The sequence below is a fragment of the Podarcis bocagei genome (genome assembly GCF_964188305.1).
Source record: "Podarcis bocagei genome assembly, chromosome: 14".
Classification (NCBI taxonomy): domain Eukaryota; kingdom Metazoa; phylum Chordata; class Lepidosauria; order Squamata; family Lacertidae; genus Podarcis; species Podarcis bocagei.
Window position 1 is genome coordinate 43,967,979 of NC_138139.1, and position 15,190 is coordinate 43,983,168.

The window sequence follows — 15,190 nt, forward strand, 5'->3', positions numbered from 1 at the left end:
AACATTGGACTCTTTAATGGGATATAAATCTTACAAATAGTGGCACTAATAATACATTTTAAAGGAAAATGCTTTTTGAAGTCGCAAAGCCATGGGAATAATTAACTGTTTTTTTTGTGACTGCATTAGCATCAGTGTCATGCTCTACATTTATTATTCTGGTGTTTGTCTTCTGCACACTTGGGCGATTTATATTCTGAAACCCTGGATTCCTGGCCTGCATCAACGTGGCAAGATAAAGACTTGTGAGTTCTTTGCTCGATAGTGTGCAGAAGTTTTAATCCTGGACCATTTATACTGTTGCCTGGCTTTCGATTTCCCCCAGCAATCTTGCGGAAAATTCCATCTGTCTTCATTGGAAACTGACTTTACCTACAGTGACTTGCAGATGTTTTAAGGACGTAACAGTATAAGGAGAGCTCTAAGAAACCAGAGGCCTTTCTCTTGGGCATTGTCGGCCAATTGGTGTCAAAGAGAGACAGAACTTTCTTTATGTATGCTACAACAGCAGCAAGAATACTCATCGCAAAGTATTGGAAGACACAAGATCTACCCACCCTGGAAGAATGGCAGATGAAAGTGATGGACTATATGACATTAGCCGAGATGACTGGCAGAATCCGCGACCAGGGAAAGGAGACGGCGGAGGAAGAATGGAAGAAATTTAAAATTTATCTTAAGGACTATTATAAACTTGATGAATGTTAGAATGTCGAGGTTTTGAGTAAGAAAGGGTTACAGCAACATAAGATTAGACTGAAGGAAAGATTAAGAGGACAGAGGATCGACAGAAAAATTTAGAGTTGCTAAAAACTTTTGGACATTGGGATGCAGAAAGGGGAGGTATGGGGGAGGCTTATGAAAAAAAGGTTATGAAACTATACGTGTTTGTATGTCTTCTTATATGTTTGTATTGTTTTAAAAATTTTTTGTAAAACCAATAAAATTTTTTTAAAAAAACACAAAAAAAACAGTATAAGGAGAGCAATGCTGGATGAGGCCAAGGGCCCATTTGGTCCAACATCCTGCTGATGTGGTGGCCAACCAGACGTCTCATCCCAGAATCACTGACTTTGAAGAGAAGATATATGAACCTCATGCGTATGGACAGGAGATCCACTTAGTGATGCCAAAGGGGGTATCTCTGCACATCTTTTAATAGTGGGATCCATTCTTCATTGCTGATGAAGAACTGGTGGACTATGGGAACTAGTGTACAGAGCAGAGAGAAAAAGGGAGCACCAATCATTTTGATAGAAAACAAATCTTTTCCAGCCCAAAAATCAGTTTTGCAAGATGGAACACTGGACACCTGCCAAACTATTTGTCTGTTTTAGAAAAGAGATGGTCGTTTAAAAAATGGGATGTCTTGTAAATTTAGCTCAGATAATTTCTATTTTACACATTTTTAAATATATATATGGAATTGTTACATGCACACAAAACTTTTTGGTAGATTTGAACTTAGCTTTCCTGGGTCCAGAACCATTTCGCTCTCTCAGATTGTACCTTTGCAGCCAAATACCATGCTTTTAAAAATGCATATATCAAACCTGCAAAGCAACCCCTCCATGACAAATTTTAATGAGATGTTCTCTCCCGGCCGCTGCATCTCATCAGACCTGGAATGAAATGAAACAGTCAAGCATTTTGACCTGAGTGTTAATGATCTGTCATGAAAAACAGGACCACCTGGTTAGCAAAGCCCAAAATATGTGCTCAGTAGAGTAAGAGGTATAAAAACACCACCACCATCCCGAATCCCTTTGGAATGTATTCTATAGTGATGTTGAAACATCTTGCCTGTCATTAGTAGATAAACATGTTGCCCCATAACAGTTGTTCAGGGAATTCTTGAGAGGCCAGGATGAATCTCCTCCAAATTCCTCAGGTTATTTCCAAATCATTCCAGTGATTTGCAGCCTGCAGCCTTTCCCAATATCAGGCAGTCATCTGATTCTTCCAGTAGTAGGAAGAATCACATTCAGCCTCCAGGCCTGAGGGTCAACATAAAAAGAGCTTGCTGGGTTAAGCCATCAGCTCATCTTCTCCAGCATCCTGTTCCATCAGTGGCCAAACAGATGCTGCTGAAAGCCCACAAGGAGGACCAGAGCACTCCCACCCTCCTTTGTCTTCCAGAAACTGGACTTCAGAAGCATGGTAGCCTCTGACCATTGGGGCATCATGTCTTGAATAGATCCCCCAACCCTGGTGGCGAAATGAGGAGGGTGGAATATGGTTCAGCAATTGCTGCACTTGTGAGCCTCGTCCAGATCTGACCCAAAGCCAGAATCTTTCCAGATGAGAACTATGGCCCATTACCTTCCAGTAGCCACATGCTAATGGTGGGCGGGGCCAGAGGAAGAAGTGGGCAGAGTGACAGACATGAATTTTACTGTTGTACAATTTTCAACACACTTACTCACATGCCCCTTTCTATTCTCTATTAAGGCAAGCAAAGACCCTTCTCAGTTTTCAAGGGCACATTCTAAGATACAGCAGTCGCCCACTATTCGTACTTTCTGGAAACAACCAAAGACATTTCTGTTTGGACAAGCCATTCCAGCTGGAAGAAAATGCCTCTGTGCTTCAGATGCTCATTTTGCATGTTGTATCGCTTTTAATTCTATCTTTAGTACTATTTTTAATCCTATCCTCAGTCCTTTGTAGGAGCGACTGTTTTCAAAACTATATTTAGCTGTTTTTTTGTGATATGCTTGTAAATTGCCTCAACGTGCGTGTAGACAGCAATTCATAAATTAGTGAAAGTAAATAAATAATACCATACAGGAAAACTCTCAGGATGTGAATCATAGAATCATAGAATCATAGAATCATAGAATCATAGAGTTGGAAGAGACCACAAGGGCCATCAAGTCCAACCCCCTGCCAAGCAGGAAACACCATCAGAGCACTCCTGACATATGGTTGTCAAGCCTCTGCTTAAAGACCTCCAAAGTAGGAGACTCCACCACACTCCTTGGCAGCAAATTCCACTGTCGAACAGCTCTTACGGTCAGGAAGTTCTTCCTAATGTTTAGGTGGAATCTTCTTTCTTGTAGTTTGGATCCATTGCTCTGTGTCCGCTTCTCTGGAGCAGCAGAAAACAACCTTTCTCCCTCCTCTATGTGACATCCTTTTATATATTTGAACATTGCTATCATATCACCCCTTAACCTCCTCTTCTCCAGGCTAAACATGCCCAGCTCCCTTAGCCGTTCCTCATAAGGCATCGTTTCCAGGCCTTTGACCATTTTGGTTGCCATTTTGGAAGCTAGGCTAGTGAGGGGGAGTGTCGTGGAGAGAGTTCTGAGGGCCTAATATAGAGACCTGTGGGACTACACTTGGCCCCTAGACTTGAGGCTTCCCCAGCCTTGGAATATAGGAGAGAGGGAGAGACGGAAGTGGTTGGGTTGTCTTCCATTTGGCAATATCTCCCATTGTCAAAGCTCTTTCATTTGGTGCCTTTGTGCGCACGCTGCTATTCTAAAATGATTGGGCAGTGTCAGGGAACTGACATCGGAGCTAGAGGCGGAGGGAAGGCTCTCAAATGATGCTGGAGAAGGGCCCAGCAGGGAGAGAGGCAGCTCAACAGATGGGGAAGCAAATCAGCGCAACACCAGGGATAAAGGGGGGCAGATGGGGGAATCAGCGAGAGGGCTCCAGGACTCTTCACCAGACACCAGCGGGGAGAGCACGGGTCCTCCGCTACCCATGCCCTCCCTGCGCAGAAGACTTCCGCGCAGGGAGAGTAAGAGGAGACTTGGCGGCAAACAACTTTTATGTTGGAAAAGGTTTAAGAAACGCCCACTGACGGATTCTGCTAGCGACTGAGGCAGCCACGAAGTGAAGGGCTGTCCAGACATAAAGGTTAACCAGGCAACATAGCCAGGAGAGGTGGCAACTTACGCACGAGCAACCCATACTCATTACAGGCAGGGATGCCCATATAGGACATTCCTAAAAGGTGGCGCTGTGGTCTAAACCACTGAGCCTCTTGGGCTTACTGATTGGAAGGTCGGTGGTTTAAATCCACACGATGGGGTGAGCTCCTGTTGCTCTGTCCCCACTTCTGCCAATTTAGCATTTCAAAAGCACTCCAGTGCAAGTAGATAAATAGGTACCACTGTGGCGGGAAGGTAAAAGGCGTTTCTGTGCACTCTGGTTTCCGTCACAGTGTTCTGTTGCGCCAGAAATGATTTAGTCATGCTGGCCACATGACCTGGAAAGCTGTCTGTGGACAAATGCCGGCTCCCTCAGCCTGAAAGCGAGATGAGCGCTGCACCCCATAGTCGCCTTTGACTGGATTGACCCGTCCAGGGGTCCTTTACCTTTACCTCCCTATAGGTCCTGTCATCGCAGTGGATTTCTGAGTCTTCTTTCATACATGGATGCAGGAGGGCAATCAAATGAACAATAACATCCAGCCAAGTAAGCAGAATAAAACCCACTGCAGTTATACCTTGACTGACCCGGCACTTGCCCTGATCTGTTTTAGATATTTGAAGACATCTGGTTGTCATAACTCAGCCTCACTCTCACCCCCCCAACTCCTGCTCTCTCTCTACAACTAATCCAGAATGTGGCAGCCAGACTGGTGACTGGGAGTGGCCACCGAGACCATATAACACTGGACCAGAGAGACCTGCATTGGCTCCCAGCAGGTTTCCAGGCACAATTCAAAGTGTTGGTGCTGACCTTTAAAGCCTGTCTGCAGTCACTGGGACTACGTAACTCCCATATGGGGTAGTTCCACGTATATATACATTGTAACCTAAGTATGCCTTCAGAGATCCCTCTGTGAACTGAATGTGTGAGTAAACTCCTTGTATATACTTTTGACGAGTCTGTGCCGTGTCTATTCTTTTTAAGGGGGAGAAAAGGGGATTACCAGGAATCTTATATTGAGAAGCTTAAACGAGCTTGCCACAAGCTAACCGCTGTGTGTTTAAAAGGGGAATGCACTCTGCTAAGTAAAAGGACTTGCTAACGCAAGTTAGGAAGGATATTATTAAACAATATATCCTCTCCTGTCTCCCTGAACATTCCCACATGGATGAGGCCAATTAACTTGGGGCTGAAAAAATTCCACACTGAAGAAATGCCACGGGACCAGGGCTCATAAAATCCTGAGTAGGGACCCCTTCATGGGTGCTTTTTCCAATGGCATCTGGAGCACACAATCAGACAATTGGCCCATCTAGCACAATACTGTTTACACTGTCTGGCAGCAGCTATCCAGGATTTAAGTCAACAGTCTCTTCCAGACCTACCTGGAGATTTCAGGGACGGAAGTTGGGACCTTCTGGGTGCAAAGTAGATGCTTTACTACTGAGCTACAGCCCTTCTCCAAGGGTGGCTCTTCCAGCTTTCCTAAATGGGGCAGAGTATAGGATAGGAGGAGTGGAGGCAAAGACACAAAAGACAGCAGTTTACTTCCAATGCTGGCTGGAGCAAGTGGCTCATCGGGAGCTCTGCTTGGTGTTGTGAGAACCAATGAGCTTTGCCTTTCAGGCTCCTCCACAAGACCAGAAGAGTACACTGCCTTTAAGTTTCTGCATCTATACATATATTTTGGCAAATTCTACGTAAATCTGGGTAATTGGGAAAGCGGCAGAGGCAGTGGCATAGCGTGGGGGTGCAGGGGGGCCGGCCGCACCGGGCGCAACATCTGGAGGTTAGGGTTAGGGTGCGCAAATCCATGGGTTAGGGGGCGCAAATCCACGGGTTAGGGGGCGCAAATTACTTGCCTTGCCCCGGGTGCTGGCAACCCACGCTACGCCACTGGGCAGAGGTGATGCTTAAGTAACCACCTACCTAAAATATTGTTGGGCTGCGGACGAGGCTCTTGCAGTGCAAATGAGTTGGCCACTCCTATATTTTACTGGCCTGACTAGGCTTCACTAGAAGATGAGCATTTAGTGTCAGCTGTCTCAAACTGTGGAACATTCTTGCAGCAGAAATAACTTTTTATGCTGACTGGCCCATGCAGTTGTTTAAAACTTTTTTCTCTTTTTTGGATTAGCCAGTTATTTTAATGTTTCATTTGTGCAATTTTTATGCTTCATAATTGTACACCACCTAGATATTTTGCGAAATGGCAGTATAGAAATTGGTTTATACATAAATAAAACAAAATCTTATACTCAAATGCTACTCCCCTTTGTGGAAAGAACACTGTTAGATTTCTCTCCTTTTAACTAGAAGCCCCCTTCGATTTTATAGCCGACTGTAAGTAACATTTATGAATTGTCCTCAGCCTCCTTTAACTTCTCCAGATCTATGCAAGCCACTGGATGCCCTTCCATAACAATATTTTCTGGTGTCTGGATCAATATTTCTCAGCGATCGAGTGCTTTTGCTATGAAAAGGCTTTTAGTACGGTTATAAGGCAGTCAATAATCATGGCTGACCTTTCAAAACTCACTGTCACCCTTTTATTCTATATCCACCTGGAAAAAAGGAGGAGGGAGGAGAAAAGAAAGGCATTCTATAGTATAATCACTATAAAGTGTTTTTTTTTTAGGGCTGGATCAGTGAACTAGTGGCCCTCCAAAACAAATCCAGTGGCATGCCATACTTATTTTGATTTTATTTGCTACATTTATTTCATACTAGCAGCCTTGTACCTGGAATTGTATCTGGGAACTCTAAGAAACACAAAAAAAAAAAAAAAAAAAATCCAGACAGATTTGAAAGGTTCATTCCACCATCTTGACTCAAAATGGCACCCAATTGTATCCAAGCATGGATGAAAACCTGCTCCTTGATCTCAGAAACCAACATTTAGAATTTGGTTATGATATCTTAAGAGGTGCCCAAATACAGAGGAAACAAACAACATTCCAAAACTTGTTATAGATTTTAATCAGTTTCTTTGCCAGACTGCAACAAAAAATTTTCAGGGTGGCCTGCAAATAAAACAGACATACAAAGGAAAACCAATACAAAATGAAATCGAAAGAGACAACAGAGAGCAGGATAAAATTGTGTAATCAAATATTGAGTTTGCATACTGCCTTTCAATATTACATTTTTAATTCCCCCCCTTCCTGCAAGGACTTTTTAAGGGTGATTTAAGATTATAAGTACCATTTCAGCCTCACTTGGATGGGCTATCCCCATTAAAGTTAAAGAGATGGGGCACGGCTGGGTCTCTGAAGTATCATCTGAACTAGCCTAGAAGTACAGACCAATCAAAAAGTACCGATTACATTTCAATGGAGCTTGCTCTGAATTACTCCGTGACAGGAACTGCTGGTTATTACTCCATGTGGTGGGCTGCATAACCACAGCTTCTGAATGAAAAACTTTCCAAATCTAGACCTGCTACTCCGTGGCAGTGTTTATCTCAACAATTTTGTCTCTGGCCTTACTCCTTAGCCCTAACTTCTGGTTTCCTCTCTCATCCTCATTGTGCTTTGGTCTTGACTCTCTGTATATCATCAGTTCATGGAATATCTTGGAGTGGGGCAAACCAGAAGTGGAGCTGAAATGAGGGTAACTTGGAGATGCCTATGAGAGCTTGGTAAAGAGTTGTTATTCCAGCAAAGGCCCAAGAGAGACTGAATTCCTATTCCTTCCTAGAAATCTGCAGGATCTCAATGCACATCTGGTTCTTTTCCTTCTTCTCAAGTAGCTCTCTCACAGCGAAGCCCTATGGCTGCCAGGTGAAGACTTCCTTGCCATCTCTGGGCACCTTTTTAGAGATCCTGACGCTGTTTCAGCTACCTGAAGGCTCTAGGTGAAGGTTGAAAGTCTGAGGTTGAGGCACAGATCCAGTGCAGTGGGTGGGGATTATTGGGGTGCCAAGCAAGATGTTTTTAGAGCTGGGTAACTCTGGCTGCTCTACTGCAACAGTGGGCCTTTCAGAGTCCCAGCCTTCTTAGGATAGGGTCCCTCCCACAAGTAAAGGTCATGCTGAACCTAACACTTCTGAATCCCAGTCTACTCCAAACTATTGTCCATATCCCAGGCCTGAGCCACCATTCCAAATGGCCTGTGCTCAAATTTTCAGAGCTTACTGTACCTCTTAGACATCTTCAAATCTCTTGGCAGTGAATAATGGATGAGAAATAGAAGTAACGAGTAGGCAGGAAGTCAGCTATATAGGAAAAAGTCATCTTTATGTTAAATGTATCGTGAGCACTATTTAATGTATTGGTGGTGGTGTTTTTTCTTAGTTGTTAGGAGGTGATGGATATTTGTTTATCTTCATATTTCTTTTTTGTATGTGATGTAGTAAAATGAAATAAAAATATATGTTTTTAAAAAATATATTACAACCCCCTGGAGGTTTCTTCTATGGCGTCCTCCTCCATTAGCTCAAGAAGTTGCCTTGCAATTAAAAGGGGAAATAAAAATAATTACCAAAGGCATGGTTAAGGCTTTGACATTTTTCTACATAGCACATCAAAGTTTTTGCAGTTAATTGTTGCCTCGTTTATTAGACTAATGAGGAAAGATAGACCCAGGTATGAATTTCAGCTGGCCCCCATAGTATCATCATCCAACATGTACCCATGCAGTGATTCATCAATCAACCATTTCATTATTCTAACATGACAGTTTTCCCCCCATCCCTTCCCACTCAACGACACATAAAAGCTTTCCCTAGCTGCTATTAATTGTGCGACCCATTGTTCGGGTTCCTGGTAATGTAACCCTTGGAGGATTTGAAGCCATGTGATATGACCAGAACATAAATTTTTATTGCTAGTGCTTTAATGTTCTTGAAGTGACATTATTGTGAAAGAAGCATATTTCTGTAGTCTGTTCCTAGCAAGTGCACCATACTAGCAGGACTGGAGGACAACCCTCCTTGAATGGTATTATTTTATCTTTTTTGACATCTTCTGCTCTTTACATTTCTCACCCCCTCCCCATTGTCCTTTCTCTTCTCCTAAGCATCCTGGGAATTCTAGTCCTAAAGGCCAGGTTACAGAAATTCTAAAAAGACAAAGTTCACATCACAAAGAAGGAAATAAATTTCAGCTGGTAGGACAGAACACATGTCTTCATCCAAAATTTGCATTATCTAGCCTCTTTCAGACAGTGAATGCAGGGAGGAAGACCACATTTACAGTTCCTGACCTTGCCATTATAAATTCTATTGACCCCACTTCCAACCTTTGCACGTACCACCAAGAGTCTGAAAAGAAACCTGTATACATGGACAGCTACAGAAGGATCTGCCACTTTTGTTTCTCTCTGTTCCTCATTTTATTTCAGTTTCAATTCTGTACATTTTGCAGCAATTTGCATTTTTTTAAAAAAAAATATCCTGATGACAACTCATTGGCAGTTGAGTATGAATTTCTCCTAGTATGATTGTTTTTATATACAGCCTTGACTAATGCACACATTTTTGCAAGCAATTTCCACTGACATAATGCATCCTTGTACGTTATATTCATTGACATATTCATTTTTATGCATAGTTTCCCCCGAGATAAGAATTTTTGCAAACATTGTTTGATTGAAGAACTGCATCGCAACATTTGGGTAAGTGTGAATTTCAAAGGATAGCTGCATTTGAGCTCACATACTGTTTCAGGAAGTGAAAATTTGGTAGATTTGGCTTTAGATGCATACTGAATCAGATTTCTCCCCTATCTGTGCAGGGTTTAAAATCAGAGGGCGCACTTAAGGTTGGATGGTCATCTGTCAGGGATTCATTAGACTCATAATACAAGGACAATTCCAGGACAATAAGCCACAATTTGGAAAATAATAATAATAATAAAATGATTCAGGTGTCCAGGGAATTATCATCGGTCAGTGTTGTCTGTGATGCCTTAAATCCCTCTGTCTGGTGAGTACGATTGTTCGTTCAACATTGGATATATGATGAGAGAGAATACTGCAAAACTTCAGCTGTTATGCTATTGCAGTTGGCAAGCTTTCCCTTGCTTTCTATTTCTATTCGCTTAACTTGCAATTATGTTTGATACATGTAAATAATTGTGGTTAAAAAAATCTCCTCACCATGGCAATGATTGCACTGGAGACATGGCGTATGTTTACACACTCTCCCCCAGCACAACCTTTTACACCACCATATAAAACATCAACTATTCCTTACTCTCACAGGTCACAAAAGCAGCAAATGTTGTATTTCCAGAATACCTTTATTTTTTTGTTTCATTTTAATATTTTTATTGTCATTTTACAGTTGTGTTGTGTAATAAAAGGCAGCAAAACCAAAGAACTACAATTCCCCACTCTGGAGACATCTTTACCCTTGTGTTAATAATCGTTCCCACACAATAATATCAGACGTTTCTATAAACTGAAGTGTGTGTGTGTAAAAAGTCAGTTATCATGAAATCCATATATTTGTATAAATCTTAGGGACTGGTTTTCTACATTCTGGTGTATTTGCAAAGACAATAGAATTCCACCACTCTCCAGCAAAAGTCTCCTTATGTTTTCTTCCCCTTGCTGGTTGTAACTTGTATGTCAAGTTGAATTTGAAGATGAACTGGAAATCGTTCAAAATTCTGCTAATTCTCATTTAGTTCACCCAGCAATTATTGGAACTAATTTCAGAAGGAGATTTTTGAACTGATTCTGTGAGCTTTGTTATACCAAGCTACTTCATTCCAAGCAATGAGACTCCTATGAATGGAAGTCCCTGTTTTCAAACTTCTTTGCCAACCAGAGACTGTCAGGGCTGCTGAGGGCACAAGCAGCTTAGCCTCAGGCTTTCTCTCACAATCCTCCTTCCGATTCCGTTGTTTATTTTTCTCATAATGAGGACCATCATCCCAATTGGCCTCCCTACCTCTTGAGCCCCCAGGCTTTGTTTATGCCCTTACCAAAACTTCTGTCCTGAGGGAAGGATGATGTTTTGATAAGGACTGAATCATGTTACACATAGGTCTTAAGATGAGACAATAAAAACAGCAACAGGCTTTAAAAGAATACAGATAAACACCCATGACAAAAACATAAAAAAACAGAACTCAGCAAGCCAGAAAAGCTTGTGGAACCAAAAATGTCTGCCATTGTTTCTGCAAAGGATCAAATAGTGGGTACCTGTTGTATCTCTCCAAGGATGCTGGTTCACAAACTGCAGGAAGCCAAACTGAAACTCCTGCTCTGAGCTGCTGTGGAGCAGCCTTCCGAAATCTTTGTGTCTTCAAGGAGAGACTCTCCTCAGTTTCAGACCTACATTTCTGGGGCCCTGGAACTTGAACTGTTATGGAGGACCCTTCGCAACCAGCAACAAGTTTTGGATGAACACTGTTATTTTCGTCAATGGGCTTTTTCTACATCAGATCACCACATTAAAAAAACCCAAAAACTATTACATCTCAGATTTTGAATAAATTGCTGTTTTGGATTATCTCACATGTCAAAGTCAATGAAGTGAATAAAAGAGTCCTATACCTTATAGTTTTCAAATTATGGGGGGAAGAAAATTAGGGAAATGTTATATAAACGCACAATGCCACATGGGGAAAGCTGCATATACCTGAATTGCAAGGGATTGGACAAGATCAGGGTTTCCCAAACTTGGGTCTCCAGCTGCTTTTGGACTATGGCTCTCACCATCCCTAGTTAGCAGGACCAGTGGTCAGGGATGATGGGAATTCTAGTACAACAACAGCTGGAGACCCAAGTTTGGGAAACCCTGGACTAGATGATCCTCAGGGTCCTCTCCAACTGTGATTCTATGAGATGAAATTGAGTCTACTAGACCCATTGAGTCTACTAGACCCATTGAGTCTACTAGACCCTAGGCACCTGGGGCCCCTCTGAGATAAGGGCCCCTGAAGCTTAAGATTCATTGTTCTCATAGTAGTCCCTGGTGCTCCTACAGAATGCAGTGCCTGAATGAGTTATAACCTCCAACATTTCTATTCAAAAATCCACTGTCCTATTCAATGATGATGATGATGATGATGATGATGATGATAATAATAATAATAATAATAATAATAATAATAATAATAATAATAATAATACTCCACCCATCTGACTGGGTCACCCCAGCCACTCTGGGCAGCTTCCAACATACATATAAAACATAATAAAACATTGGACATTTAAAAACTTTTCTATACAGCGCTGCCTTCACGTGTCTTCTAAAGGTTGTTTAGTTACTTATCTCCTTGGCTTGGTGGTCGCATAACTCCATACCTTCCAATGTTTCTCTGATGAAAATTGGGGAATCCTAAGGAAAATGGGACATTCCAGGATCAAATCAGAAACTGGGGCAGCTTTTGTAAATCTGGGACTGTCCCTGAAAAATAGGGACACTTGGAGGGTCTGCTGAATATGTAAGGGGTAAGGGTAGTCTTTCTTAGGTCACCTGCCCCTGAGCTGTTTGAGGCCTTAGATGTTAAAGAAGTTCCCTCAGACGCAGACTCCTAATTTCCCTCACACACACGTGCTCCCTCACACATGAAGGCTGGAATAATCACACATGCGGCAGCGTAGCACGATTATAAATAGCAGGACTGCCTCTTCTGCTGCAGATAATGAAATAAAAACAATGCCGGCAAGTAAATGTACAACTTGTTATCCAATCCTCTTGGGAGGGTTTTGAAGCAGCCGTGTTCCATTCGGCAGCTGTTCCTCTCTCTCTCTCTCTCTCTCTCTCACACACACACACACACACGCACACACACAACCAAAAGAAAAGGCATGTGCTCCAAATCATAATAATAGCTGAAAAAAGCTGCGGAATGTGCTAGAATGGTACATTTCCCTTTCCGAAATGTCATGAAAATTGAATAATTATATTTTCCCATTTGCAACCTGTCTCTCCTCTGAAATGTCGGCTTCTATCCTGTTATACATTTTACCATATGCAATAATACTAATAATACAATTCTGACTGTACCTCTCATTGTATATTCTGACTTCCTAGAATGAGAATTTGGTTAGTAGGATTAAGAGAGCTGAGGGACTCGGGCTGCAATCCTACATATATGGAGGGTGAAGCTACACATTCCATTATTTCCCATTATATCCCCTATTCCTGGAGGTCTTTCTTTGATCAGGTAGAATAACTGTAGTTTTCAGGCTGAGCAGCAAGCAAGATGAGAGATCAGGTGAGGAAGAAGGGGCTGTCAAAAACTTTCATTCCAAGAGCATGCAACAATTGGTGTGGTCCTCAAATTCACCCATCTCATGTCCAGATAAGCATACTTCCAAGTTTCCTAATGTGAAAGTCAGTACCTCATTAAGCAGGAACTAACTTTCCCTCAGTACAATAGGCCTCATTTGCTTCAGACAAAGTTACTGCATTAGCTATCTAGCTTAATACATGATTTCTGTCTCATAAATAGTGTGGCTATTGTGATAATCGAAGAGGCATGTTATTGCTCCATTCTTCCATTGAAAAGAAGAGCTTAGCCTAAACACACATTGGCATTTGGGGCATTTTAATGAGAAATTCATGCAGGGAATGTTATGACTTTTTAAAAAAATCGTACTTGTATTATTTCAATTTCTTTCCACTGTTGGATAAATCTATGCCAATGACACAAATCCCAATTACTGTTACAGCCACCTCCTTGTCATATGCATATGTATGTGTGTCCATCTGTTCTGCAATCCGTATCAACAAGCACTTTATGAGGATGGTTTTTGTTCCGACCCAAATATTCAGCAACTGGAGAGGGACAAATCTTTCAATTTCAGTTTCTCTCAGTTCATTTTTCCACTCTTGAGTTCAATTATTCACATTTCTACATCAGTTTGCATTCCTTAAAGAAGTCCTCAAGAAATTAATGAGTATTTAAATGTGACTCTCTCCTAATAGATACATTTTTGCTAATATACACACATTGCCTAATATCCACATCTGGTTTAATATACATATTTTGGCCTGTTTGCACCGAATGCAATGCACTTTCATATTTTATTTTCAGCAATGTATGCATTTTTGCATGCATTGCTCAGCTAGGGAACTGCACTGCAGAAATGTTTATATCAATTTTATGAAGAGTTTTTTACATATGATACAATTAAAACCCAACTAGTCAATACAGAAACAGAAGAACAATTAAGGAAAGAGGAAAAAAATAGAGAAATGGAAAAAGAAGAAGAGAGGTAAAATAATATAATAAAGTACAAAGTTGTGTTTATATAGCCCTCCCTTCTATCTTAATTTCCGATCCACATACAGAGAAGTGAATCCTCCCAGCTCTCACCTGGGAGAGCATCCCTCTCCTTTAGATGTACACCCTGAGAAAAGCCACTCTGACCTGTCTCTCACACAGGTTCCCTTCTCCTTATTTTCATTACCTATCTGTATGTATCTTCATTTATCCTGAATTTAAGCCTTAAGAGATCAAAACACACATATGAATAATATTAACAGAGAAATATTAGTAGAGAGGAGAACTGCACTGCAAAATTCAGAGAAGTACAAATGGCAGAGGAGGGCTGTGTCTCTGTTTGCATATTGTTTTGGGAAGCAGATTAGATAGATTCACCATTAAATGCAAAACGATCAAATTTCTCCTCTCTGTCAGCAGTCCAACCAATGGAGACTTGGTAGCTCAATTCAATTGTGCCTGCATCCATCCTCCAACCAATCCACACCAAGGAATTCAAGAAGGGAGAGTTGCAATATCCAACTTTCCAGCTACTTTGCATTCCTACAGATGTGAGTCAAGCTTCCCATTCCTTGGCATGGGTTGGGTTCCCCCACCCAACCCCCTCCTGGCCAAGTTATTGGTGAGTGGGGGAGGGCTCAGCTGGAATTTTGAAGATAGCAAATGGACTTATTTTCATTCAAGCTTTGAGAAATGTGTGTTTGTGTCTCTGTGTGCAAAATATACAGGAGTTTAGTAGGCAATGCATACATGCAGAAACCTGCAAACATGGAAAATGAAGGCCGGCCAATGGCCCTGATCCAGGAAAGCATTAACGTTTGCACTTAAACCTACCTTAGAACGAAGGCTGCACATATGTTTAGCGTTAAATATGTGTTCTGTTAATTCTTTTTTCCCCAGGACAGCAGAGAGGCTGGAGCCAGGCTTCTGATTATGGGCAGGTGCTATAGGCAAGTAGCCTTGCCAAGATATCTCGTTCTCAACTGGAAACTTTCCATACGATTCCAAGCTGAGACCTCGTTTGGAACAAAGGCAGGCAAAGGCATCCACATTTGCATCTTGTGCCTACGTCTCTCTCTCTGTCTGTCTTTGTGTGTGTGCTCTGTGTGTGTGTG

At 41.8% G+C, this 15,190-nt stretch overlaps 2 long non-coding RNA genes across 2 annotated transcripts in view; one reads left to right on the forward strand and one right to left on the reverse strand.

Annotated features, from left to right (window-relative positions):
- Positions 1 to 15,190, forward strand: part of LOC308573153 — a 234,935-nt gene that overhangs the window by 63,763 nt on the left and 155,982 nt on the right. The gene's annotated exons all lie outside the window — the stretch shown is intronic.
- Positions 6,850 to 11,685, reverse strand: LOC308573149. Its single transcript, XR_014001965.1, has 2 exons — positions 11,041 to 11,685; positions 6,850 to 8,337 (listed from the first exon to the last, which is right to left on the reverse strand). It is a non-coding gene; the product is annotated as an uncharacterized lncRNA (long non-coding RNA).